The 12,326-nt window shown below is 39.1% G+C and overlaps 1 long non-coding RNA gene across 1 annotated transcript in view; it reads left to right on the top strand.

Annotated features, from left to right (window-relative positions):
• Window positions 1-1,552: 1,552 nt before the first annotated feature.
• LOC108800145 overlaps window positions 1,553-12,326 on the top strand; it is an 18,595-nt gene continuing 7,821 nt past the window's right edge. The window contains exon 1 of the long non-coding RNA XR_001942078.1: window positions 1,553-1,672. This is a non-coding gene — a long non-coding RNA (uncharacterized LOC108800145). The remainder of the gene's footprint in view (window positions 1,673-12,326) is intronic.

Genomic DNA, 12,326 nt, shown 5'->3' with positions numbered 1-12,326 from the left:
GCTCTCATCTATTAATGCTGTCTCCAGACAGTATTATTCCAACCTCTATTTGGCTGAATTTGACAACACCCAAGGAGGCGATGATTTCTGCTTACCTTACCTGAGAGAACCTCACCCCTCTTACTACAGACATCATAGATGAGGAGGTTATAGAGGTCATTAAAAAAGCTAAGGTCACTTTTGAATCATGTTCATATGCACAAAGTCTACTACTATTTCAGATTATTTCCGGTTGTTACCTGAAAAAGATAAGGACTCTTAGGTAGCCAGCACCTACATACTTTATTTTTTTGTTCAACCAAGGTGTCAAACTGTTATCTGAATCACGTATGATCACTTCTTACTTAACTTATCTTGATTTCTCAGTCATAATTTGTGATTGGATGAGCTGCTGTGACAAATGTTTGTAAGCTCATGGTATTAGAAAAATGCCTTTGGTTGTCCCCTTCTCCACATACCATTGCATTGTTAGCCTTGGATTTGGAGAACACCTCTGACAATGTTACATCTTTAGTTCTGGGATTTTGTCTGCCCTTTCCTGGTACACAAAGGCATATACTAGAAGTGCCCTTTGCCCCCTCTCCAATTTAACCCTTTGTGTTATCTTTAAACACTTTTCAGTCCTCCCATGGCCTTCAGTCGACCATTAAAGAATTAAAACTTGAACAATATCTCCACATATGCCACTCACGTCATCCACAGTGTTTTCTCGAGGAATAAGCACTCTAGTGTTTAATCAGTGGCAAAGGAAAGGTATAACATACATACATTATATCTTAACAAGGCAAAATGCTACCATTTCCCACTTTACAACAACAGTTTGCTATTTGGCCCACACAATTCCTACAAAATGCTCAGATAAAACACTTCTTATATTCTAAGATCTGTCTTATTCAGACACTTATGATTAGTATTATGATTATACAAGATTTATATAGCACCAACGGTTTGTGCAGCACTTTACAAAATGGGTGAGACAGTGCAGTTACAATACAATTTAAGTACATAGGATCAAAGGTCATGAGAGCTTACAATCTAGTAGTGATACAAAAGGTAATAATTGTTTAGATTGAGTTAGTGAAGGAAGTAAAAGGACAGTCATGTTTAGGTGGGATAGGTTTGCCTAAAGATGAACAGATTAGGATATAAGCAGACAGATTGGGGTAGGGAGAAGTCTTGGAGGTGAGCATGGGAGGAGGTGACAAGAGCTGGAAAGCAGGAGGTCTTGAGAAGAGTGGAGAGGACGGTTTGGGTGATATTGTGAGAGGAGTTTGAAAATGTAGTTGGGGCAGAGTTGTGGATGACGTATGTTGTTTTTATTATTTTGAATTTTATTCTTTGGGCAATTGGGAGCCAGTGAAGAGATTGGCAGAGAGAGGTGGCAGACACTGAATGGTTGGTAAGATGGAGGAGTCTGGCCGCAGCATTAATAATAGACTGAAAGGGGATAGCCTGTTTAGTGGTAGGCCAACAAGGAGGGAGATACATTAGTTGAGGCAAGAGATTGCAAGGGAGTGAATTGGAAGCTTTGTGGTTTTGTTTATTAAAAGAGGTGATTTATGGCAATGTTACGGAGGTTGAGTCGGCAAGATTTAGATACTGATTGGATATGGGGCTGACAGGAGAGCTCAGAATCAAGGATTACTCCGAGCACCCTGGATTGACGGGGAGGGTGGAGGGGGGCTTAATTGCAGTGCTGTTGATTGTGACAGAGAAGTCTGGGGAGGGAACACAGAGAGGAGGAAATATTATAAGCTCAGTTTTGGACAGATTGAGTTTGAGGTAGTGGTGTGACATCCATGCTAATATCTCAGTGAGTAGATTAGTGATGCGTGAAGAGACAGAGGAAGTGAGCTGAAGAGTGGTGAGAGAGATTTTTATTTCCTCCTGCTCGTGAACCTTCCCCCAACATTTCAGTTGAGATTGATAACACAGTTATCCAACCCTCCCCCCATGCCAAGGTCCTAGGTGTCATCCTTGACTCGGACCTCACCTTTCTTCCCCACATCCAATCACTATCCAAATCTTGCCGCCTTTATTTTAAATATACTATTTTGTTGACCGAAATGCTGGTGATGTATATGCATTGTTATTGTATTGCAAAATAAAGATATACATGCATACAAAAACTCTTCTTAAAAGTTTGGGACTTCTGTGCAAATGTTTTAGACATACTTACCAACTTCACAGGTTTCCTCACTTACAAGAGTTGCTTCAGCTGGGATTGTTACTCTTCATACTCTTATAGAGTGTCTGCATTTGTACATGGATATCTCAGATGGTACAAATAAAGAAGGTGGTCATATATTTATTGAATGCAATATCAACCTATATTTTTTGTATTATTATTTGCATATAATCCTTTCCACCTTCCAAAAGTCCCAATCTTTACTACATACATTACCTTATTTGCCAAATGTTAGTTAGATAACCTGGCACTGTATTTGGTGTAGACCACACCAAATACTCTGCCTTTATTTTCTGCTACTCTCCAACTCACAAACCTTTGTCTAAAATCTATTACAATCTTCCTGTTTTTTTTGTTTTCCTATCTTAATAATACTGTTGACAAGAGTGCAATGTTTCTTGAAGTTTGGTAACATACTTTTAAGATATTTAGTTAATAGTACAGTTCAAAAGTCACACCTCAGAAAGAAAGCAGTGGTTTTCTTGGCATTCCATTGAACTATATTACATGTGTTAACAAGTAGAAACCTTTTTTTTTTACATTGGTACAGTAATGAAGGAAAAGAAAAGCTGGGGTTTTTTAGGCACCTAAATGACAACTTCCAAACCAATGAATTATACAAAATATATATTTATTTGTATTAAATTATTAAGATGGGTGAAATAATTTCATAAAAACAACATGATCGTATAACTCCATTAGATCTTAGAGCTCACTTCATTATTGTTCTATCCTTCATAGATACATGGGTACAACTGACACAATCAAATATAATTCTTGTTATTCACCTGGATATTTTTGTTTACCAATAGTGCACTTTGTCTCATATACTGGTATTTACCATGTATTGTCTGTATTCTATACCTAAATACCTTCAATGACATACTACAGGTGAATATGAATATGATGTACTGTTTGTGAGTATAATATACTCCTAATGATGATCCCCATCCCTATAGGAGGGTTCCACCATCTGGACTTTATTATATCTCGATGGCTCATTATATGTCTCCCCCCTCCCCACCCCTACCCCCGGACCAGTCCCTTTTTGGGGGAGATGGGTATGGACCTCATTCCCTACGAGCAGCACTCCGGGTGCTGCTGTCTCTTTTGAGGCGACTGGCATCTACCTATCTGAGACCGCCATTTGGACCACTGCCTGCCCCTTCAACTTTATATGCTCCTGGGTTGTTGGCCCCCCTTTGTTGTTTCCCTTCGTCTGCTAAACATGACCAACAGTTCTGCAGAGGTGATCGTTAGGACCCTCTGCGATCTATGTGGGAAGCACCTAGTATTATCATTATTCTTGTGCTGCTTAGTGGGGGGCGGATCCATCTCGGTCAGGTGATGACGTTGTTACGTCATCACGGTGGATGCCGTTATAGCGCCCACGTGAGCCTCCAGAGTTAGTGTGCAGCCTGGGGCGGCTATACGGCACGCTGGGGGCTCCAAGGACGGACACCCCTCGGTTTTGGATGGGGGAACCAATTGATTAAGGATCACATTCAATTCATGGTATGAACATCCTTTATATTATGGATCGTGCATGGGACATATGGGACGTACAGTCACTTTGTGACAGTCTCATAGGTATCTAGCTTTGCTGCCATTGTGAGGCTCTGATTATGCCCCTTATCTATCCCTCAAAGGTTACCTTCAATACCACATACCTCCCACTTTTTGCTGCTCTAAGTGGGGTTCATGGTCCTGGCCTTTTTCCCCTCATCTGTTCCGGTGGCTGCGGCTCAGGTGTTGCGGCTGGACGGGGTTGCAGGGATGCACACATATTGACTCACTTGAATGGTAGGTGATATTTTCACCTGAAAAATGTACTACATATTGAGCCAAGATTCTATGTTTTAGATTATGATTATATATGTATATCCTTTTCCAAATTATGTAGATAACTTCCTCCTCCTGAAGAAGCGCCGCCAAGCGCGAAACGTCGAGACAAATCATGATCCTCCACTGTTAGCTATCCTTTCATTGTTAAACCTTGATTCATGTAAAATTTAATTCTCATAATCAGGTTTTTTTGCTATGCTATACTATTCAATCATGTCAATTCTGATAATTGCTTTCAATCATGGTTTCTACTATCATGTACTGTGATTCAATCAATCATGTTACCCATGTTTCTATGAAGGATAGAACAATAATGAAGTGAGCTCTTAGGGAGTTATACAATCATGTTGTTTTTATGAAATTGTTTCACCCATCTTAATAATTTAATACAAATAAATATATATTTTGTATAATTCATTGGTTTGGAAGTTGTCATTTAGGTGCCTAAAAAACCCCAGCTTTTCTTTTCCTTCATTACTTATCTCACAGGGGTGTGGCACCCACTGCCCAGGTCCAAGTCGCCTAATATAAATTCATAACATTGGTACAGATCAGTTTAAAGCTGTTCATGTGTTTATTTCTATTTACATCCCAGGTAAATATTATTTGTAGATCATATCTTTTGAAATGTTCTTGCAATGTAAATGCTTATAAATAAAGCCAAATAAGCCAATTGCATGTAAGTTTGTGTAAGCTTCGTTATATAAAAAAAGCACCACATGCAAACATAGAGTTAAAATAAAGTTATAATTATGCACAAACGCTTTTCACACATATTCTCTATAAATCAACACGTCTACTCTTGTTCTGTCTGGTACAGCTGTTTCTTCCTTTTTAGTATAAGGCTGTTGATGGCACTGTCTAAAACCTGTGAAAGAGGTGGCACAAAAGAGCGAAATCGTTTGGATGAATAAGGAAATGGCAATCAATCAAACGATCAGAAAAAAACACAATGTTTTTAACAATTTATTTCCAAAATGTAGGGTTTTTGTTTTAACACTGGATGTTTTACTCAAGCAACATAGCTGATAAGGAAAAAAAGTTCTATACAGTTTAACAATTCAAAAGAGTACCTAACAAGGAAACAACTTATTGATCCTGAAGACAGGTACCTTCCTGGATCATTTACATTTCTAGATGTTTTTTCTTTATTACTTAATAATACAACCATTTATATTGTGTGATATACTGTAGAGACCTACATCTAACATTATTGTTTAAAACAATCAGTTGCTGTAGAAGTCTGTTAACACAACACAAAGAGAAGGCAATTTGCCTTGTTTTCAATTGGCACAGTACACACACCTGTGCTGCAGTAGCGTATGCTAAAAAGAAGTACAATATGCAGTGGGTTTTTTATCACAGCATGGTGCAAAGCAGTACAACTGAATTACATTGCGACGTGGTTAGTAGAACTCACTTGTGACATTTCAAAAGTTCTAACAATAAATTAAACATTGCGATGTGCCAGGATTGGCAAATCAGCATTGTTCTTTCCAGCACACATCAGCAGCTGTTTATTCTGGTTGTTGTGGAACAGCTCTTACAGTAAAGAAGCGTTTCTTGATGTGAAGCTTTATCCTCTTTTCTTTCAGTTGCCCTGTGTACTTTGTGGTGACATTAACCACTTCAAGACCAGGTGTTTAGACCCCCTTCCTGGCCAGGCCATTTTTCAGTATTCAGCGCTGCGATACTTTGACTGATGTTTATTCCGTCATGCAACGATGTACTGAAATGAATTTTATACAATTTGTTGGGGACAGATAGAGCTTTATTTTGGTGGTATTTAATCACCACTACGGGTTTTATTTTTTACTATATTTAGGAAAAATTACTGAAAATCTTAGGAAACATTTATTATTACCCAGTTTTTTGGTAAAATATAAAAGTCGGGGTCACGGTAAATAGACAACAAACATGTCAAGCTTTAAAATTGCGTGCACCCGCGACATCGTAGAAAACTACCATACCCAAAATTGCCCATAGGCAACACTTTAAAAGCTTTTACCGCTCATCAGTTTAGTGTTATCAGTGATTGATGGCCCTAGACTTATTGCTCTCACTCCGACGTTCGCGGCAATATGTAACATGTGCGGCGTAATGGGCGCAATCGCCTTTTTTGCACGTATGCGCCCCCGGCGCATGTTTGCGTGCGTGTATGTATGGGTGGGGGACTTTAAATTTATTTTTTTAAATTCTTTTTTATGTGTAACTTAAAGTTTGGGGGGGGGACTTTAATTTTTTTTTTCCTTTTTTTTTTTCCTTTTTTTTTTCCACTAAACTTTATTGCTATCACATACGGGGGCTAATAAAACCCACCTATGTGATAGCAAAATATGTGACAGGTCCTCTTTATGGAGACATCAGGGGTCTCCAAGACCCCTAATGTCACCTAGGACCCCCCAAAAGAAGCTGATGAAACACAGATCTGCTCCATCAGCTTATTTGCAGCTTCTGAAGCCTCTGATGCCCTGTTACACAGGCATGGCGCTGATCCCGGGCTCGCACCGGGCACAGCGGAGCCCGGGATCAGCGGGACAATGGCGGGGGGGACGGCGGAGGGGGCACACCGATCGTTGCAACATACAAGCGATCCGCCGGCTCTACAGCCGGCGGATCGCTTGTATGTTAACAGGCATCACTGCCTGTTTTTAAATATCAGCCATTTCCCGCTCGTGCGCGCCCAGCGCCCAGGGTGTGTCTGAGCGGATGTCTAAAGACGCCAGTTCAGATCTAGAGAGCTCCGGGCCGGCTGTTTTTTTTACTACGGCCGGCCCGGAGGCAGTTAAAGCCCATTTCCACATTTGAGGAGGTATCTTAAAAAAAAGGATATGCCAGCAATTTACGCATAGTATACATGAAGCAGGCATATGCAGTTACTGTACATGAACACAACAACGTTCATTTTTTTGTTAGTTTTCCTGTTTATTGCCTCATGGAAATGGCTGCCTGAACAGGTATCAAGCCTTTTCGGGCAAAACAAATTACAATTTGTAGAGCAACAACTCTAAAAGCTTTTATGAAATGTTTAAGGAGAAATGCAGAGGCTGCACTGAATGGGTGGAGACACAGGCTGGAGTGTGTCTGAATATCTGTGAGGTACTACAAAACGTCACCAGCACTCCAATAGGTAGATTCAACAAAAGGGCTGCATGGACACTCCTGAAGGCATCAGCTGATCACAGATGAGAAAAGCCGGTATTTGCCTGTGACGAGGAGTCGGGAACATTGCAATACTGCAGGCTACAGACGTCTATTGATATACGTTCCACTGCCGGGAAAGATTTGAACATACCGACGGGGAGATCAAGAGACCAGACTGATACCTTTTAGAGGGGCTCTATTTACTCACTATATCTGGTGAGTAATTAGTACCTGGGGGGCTGCAGTTTGAAATCAATAAGAACCGTTTTGTTATTCGTTTTTTACTCTTTGCTTTTTGCTATTTAATATATTCATTATTTAAATATCTTTTTTTTCTTCACTGACACTTGTCACATTACCTATTGAGACTATATTGGGAAGTATCAACTTTTAAACATTTTGCCACAACCTATTTCACTACTGAATGAATTATTTTATGTGCTAGAATACAATGTTTTATCACTGGAAGATTACCCACTGAGACTTATCCTTTTCTTCACAATTTGAATATTTGTTACCAATAATTTGTTACACTTAATTAATATCACATGAATGGTTTTATTTACTAGTATACCATAACCTATCCCTGATAGTAATTTCACAGAGATCGTAATTTGATTATGATAATGATTCACTAGTTCTTATATATTTGTTTAAATTGTTCACATATTTACACCAATTATTTAGTTTGATTCGTTCACCCTTAGCACTGTGTTATTATTTAAATATACAAGGTTCTCCTTTCCTCATAGCAGCTTTGGGGTTAATAGCTTTTAGCTGATTCCAGGAGCGCAGACTTTTTCTATATAAATCCATGATGGCTAGCTGGCTCTTTTGACATTAACAATGTTATAAAAAAATATGTTAGGGAACTTGGATATCTCTTGTGACATCACAATGTGTAATGAGGTTCCCTTGCATGGTCTGGACAACTAGCTTCCTAAGTAAAAAGCACCAGTAATATTAGCAATCAATTATGAAGGCTTAAAGACTGTCCCAGATGGATCACTTCCATGTTATAGAGCTAGTAAAAATGTATTTCCCATGGTTTATTTATGTTCTTGTGGATATAAATAACAACTTTAAAAGAGTGTTGTTATTTAGTATTTTTTTAAACAACCTATTATTTTCATCTAAATGGTACAATGTGAATTAGATGTAGTCTTTTAGAAGGCACACATGAAAAGTCAATTTTAAAGATAGTTGTACAGAAGTTTTAAAGGATATGTTTGACTTAATATGTGTCATGTTTATAGATGAGTCATAGAAATGGGTTAATTATATAAGTAATTTATTACCGTATAAAGTTTTGCTTGTGTAATATGTTCATTAGATATTTGATATATGGGAATATATATATATATATATATATATAAACAATCAGTTTCTCAGTTGTGTTACTGTGAGTCTTTCTACTTTAGGCCTCATTCAAATTGAAAAGAGCCGACCCATACCGATCCGTGTGACATGCGCTGTCATATCTGGCGGGCAGCACGCAGCAGCCTGTTCTTCTCTATGAGAGTACACCGCCGTACGCTCACCCAAACTGCACATCTGTGCAGGTGCGGGTGTCCATGCTCGTACGCAGACAGGATGGATTCTGTCTGCATCTGAGCACGGACACACGCATGGATGTGCAGTACGGATGAGCGCCTGGCCGCGAAATCCCATAGAGAAGAACAGGCTGCTGCGTGCAATCACATGCAGCACCCATCCTCCCCGGGATCGGCCTGATACAACCATGCACACTGCATGGATCTGCATGGGCCATCTCTTATCAGTGTGAATGAGGCCTTAAAGTGTATTTCCACTTTTGCAGTCAAATCTGAGAAAATCCCTCCATATGGTATGTTACCTATTCACACAGCATACTGAAAAATAACTTTTAAAAAATGTTCTTAACCTTTTAGATGTTTTGTTGCAGAAGACAAGTTGGCTGATTCCAACTTTTTCTTCACCCTTTCACAGTGATCTGTCCTAATGGAAAGGCTTGGGACTGAAATTTAAGGATTATGTTTATCTGATAAGCTTCATTAACATACAGTGGGCAAGCCATCTCAGACTCTTCACCAGTCACAGCCCCTCCTAACATTTCAAATAAATAGAACCTAGAAGAGAGTTTAACTCTTAAAAACCTAACCCAAGTAAAATCAATTTAAACTGCAAGCATTTTTTTTTAACGTATGTTTTTGGAATGGGAACATGTAACAAATATAAAATAGGTGTATACCTTTTCAATAAAAATATTTGCACAAAAAAAAATATTGTTTTGTGTGTTATCTGTAAATATTAGGGTTGCACAGATACCAAGTTCAGTACTCGGTACAAGTACGAGTACATGTACCGATACTTTTGAGCTCCAAGACTAGACTAGAGAAAAATTCAGAAGTTAGGAGGCAGCTGTCATTTGTAAGGAGTGCACAGAGCTCGTGGGATTTGTACATGATTGAAGAAAATAGGTCACCAGCACTCCATAAGTTATTTGTACATCTCTGTTTTAATGTATGATTTTGTTTTTCTAAACATAAATAAAGGGATGCACAGATACCAGTTTTGCGAGTACGAGTACTGGTACTTGCCGAGTACTTACAAGTACGAGTACTGATACATTTTTGTTTATTGTAATGTGACAGTTTTTCTAAAACAATACAGACTAATGATTTCAGGAGCGCCAGAGCCATGCCCCAGCTGCAACCGCTGCAACCCCGGTAGTTCTCATGAAAATGCCAAGTATCTGCACTGGTACTCGAAAAGTATCTGTGCATCCCTAGTAAATATGTAACTATACCAATAATCCTCAGGTCTAAGTGTGTTTATGTGAATATTCTTATAGTGATCGCAAAATATTTACATATCCACTTTGCCTGGTTAACATCAGTAAATATAATGTATTAGTTTCTATGCAGTATATACACTATGTTTACATCCTGGCCTATATGTGCCCTCCTTATTTGCTTTCTTACTGTAGCTCCTACTGAAAGCCATGTACCATATGCTACTACTCTCCATCCAGTGTGATGACAAGAAGGTAGTGTCTGTTATAGGCTGTACAGAACTATTTGTGCTCTAACTACATATCCCTTGCAACCTTTGCCTTTGTTAAGATGTGATTTTTAAACCCCCGTATGCAGTGGATTAACAATGTGCAACTGATCCATGGGTAGATTAACACATGTTTTACAGTGTTAAGCTGGCCATACACTTTACAACCATCGCACGACTTTCGTCTTGCGATGGTTGTAAGGTAATTAGATAATTGTACGATCTGCCCATCTTGGACAGGCAGATCGTACTTCCGATGACTGCAGTGCGGAGCGGCAGCGTGTGCTTGCGCACACCGGCCGATTCATTTCAGCCCAAAGTGGATTTCCGTCAGTGCAGTTCCTATTTATAAATATGCCATACCATAGTTCATCTTTAGGTGTCTTTTCTCTGCAAAATGTTGAAGAAACATGTTGGTGACTTGCAATGAGTAGTTCTTGATTTGGGCAAAGATGCTGGTCAGCAGACCAACTTTATACCACAAAGTTAATGCAGTTCTACAAGAAATAGAAATCTGAGCCACATTCCATTTTCACTCAACCTGTGGTTGTAAGACAAATAGGGGCTATGTTCAATGAGAGAACAAATATAAAATAAAGGTTGCTTCAAAAGGTGATTGTTTTTGGCAACCTGGATATATAAAAGAGCTAATGGTGTAGACAGCTAAACTTCATTTTTATGATTGCAGTCTGTTTCCTTTGATCCTTAAACCTGTTAAAATCTGCCTGGTGTTAACACTGAGCAGTGTAAAAGCTTCTCTGTTTCAAACCAATGCTGCTGGTATGGATGATAGTTCATTTGGGCTGTAGAAAAGAACACATACACAAAAGACACCAAAGATTTAAAACCACACACAAACACACACACACACACACACACATATATATATATGGATGTTCAGATACCAGTTCAGATACCAGTGTCGATACTTGGCATTTTCATGAAAACTACCCGGTTTGCAGCGGTTGCAGCTGGGACCTAGGTCTGGCACTCCACCTCTGTCCTGAGATCCTTAGTCTGTATTGTTTTAGAAAAACTGTCACATGACAATAAACAAAAATGTATCAGTACTTGAGTACTTAGACAAGTATCAGTACTTGAAAAAAATGGATTGGTGCACCCCTAATGTATATTTATTTTTAAGAAAATCATACATTAAAGTGACATTAAACCCTCAGATTTTTTAACATAAAACAATACTGTAATGTGTGCCTTACTGTAATCCATCGTAGTGTCCCTTCTCTTTGCTGCTCCTTCCTTTTAAATCCTCATGTCTTCTCATGCTTGGGGAGAACTTCTGTTTTGCAGCAGACTGCCTTGTCTCTGAAATGGATACATGGGGGTTGATTTACTAACCTTATAAACACGCCACAAACTAGTATACACCTCTGAGGTGTGTTCCCTCCCAGCATGATCTATTGGTGGAATCTAGACACCTTTGTAGTGTGTACACACCCAGCAGGTGTGTTGTGCAAAGCCCTGCATTAATTGCAAGGTGATGTTGTGTAAATTAGCTCTACATTGTGTTGCTTGCGTTGATGAATGCAGGAATGTAAATGCATGAGCTAACCATTTTTGTCTAAACTGTGAAGCAGCATTATATATGCATCATGTGCATGATTTTTCCATATATGGCATTAGTGGAAATATGCTTTTAGAGACTTTTTGGTTGATAAATACGTTTTGCTGTGTAAAAATCACACGCACCTAGTGCGTGCGTGTGTTTAGGTTAGTAAATCACCCCTATGGTGTCTGTGTGTAGGTTTGCAACCTGAGCCAGCACTACAGGAAGAGGCACTCAGCTGCAAAGGGACGTTCTCCCTCAGCATGAGAAGACATGAGGATTTAAAAGGAAGAGCAGCAAAGAGAAGGGAAACTACCATGGATTACAGTAAGGCACACATTACAGTATTGGTTTGTGTTAAAAAATCTGAGGGTTTAATGTCACTTTAAAACAGAGATGTAAAAATCCCAGGAGCTCCATATGCTCCCTAAAAATTACAGCTGTCTCCTAACATTTGAATTTTTCTCTAGTCTAGTCTTGGAGCTGGAAAAATATCTGTACATGTACTTGTACTGAGTATGGTACTTGTTATCTGAACATCCT

This window comes from Nanorana parkeri, unplaced genomic scaffold, assembly GCF_000935625.1.
Source record: "Nanorana parkeri isolate BGI_ZX_2015 unplaced genomic scaffold, ASM93562v1 scaffold1935, whole genome shotgun sequence".
NCBI classification, from domain to species: Eukaryota; Metazoa; Chordata; class Amphibia; order Anura; family Dicroglossidae; genus Nanorana; species Nanorana parkeri.
The sequence above is the reverse complement of the archived record's forward strand: the minus strand, read 5'-3'. Positions and strand labels throughout refer to the sequence as shown.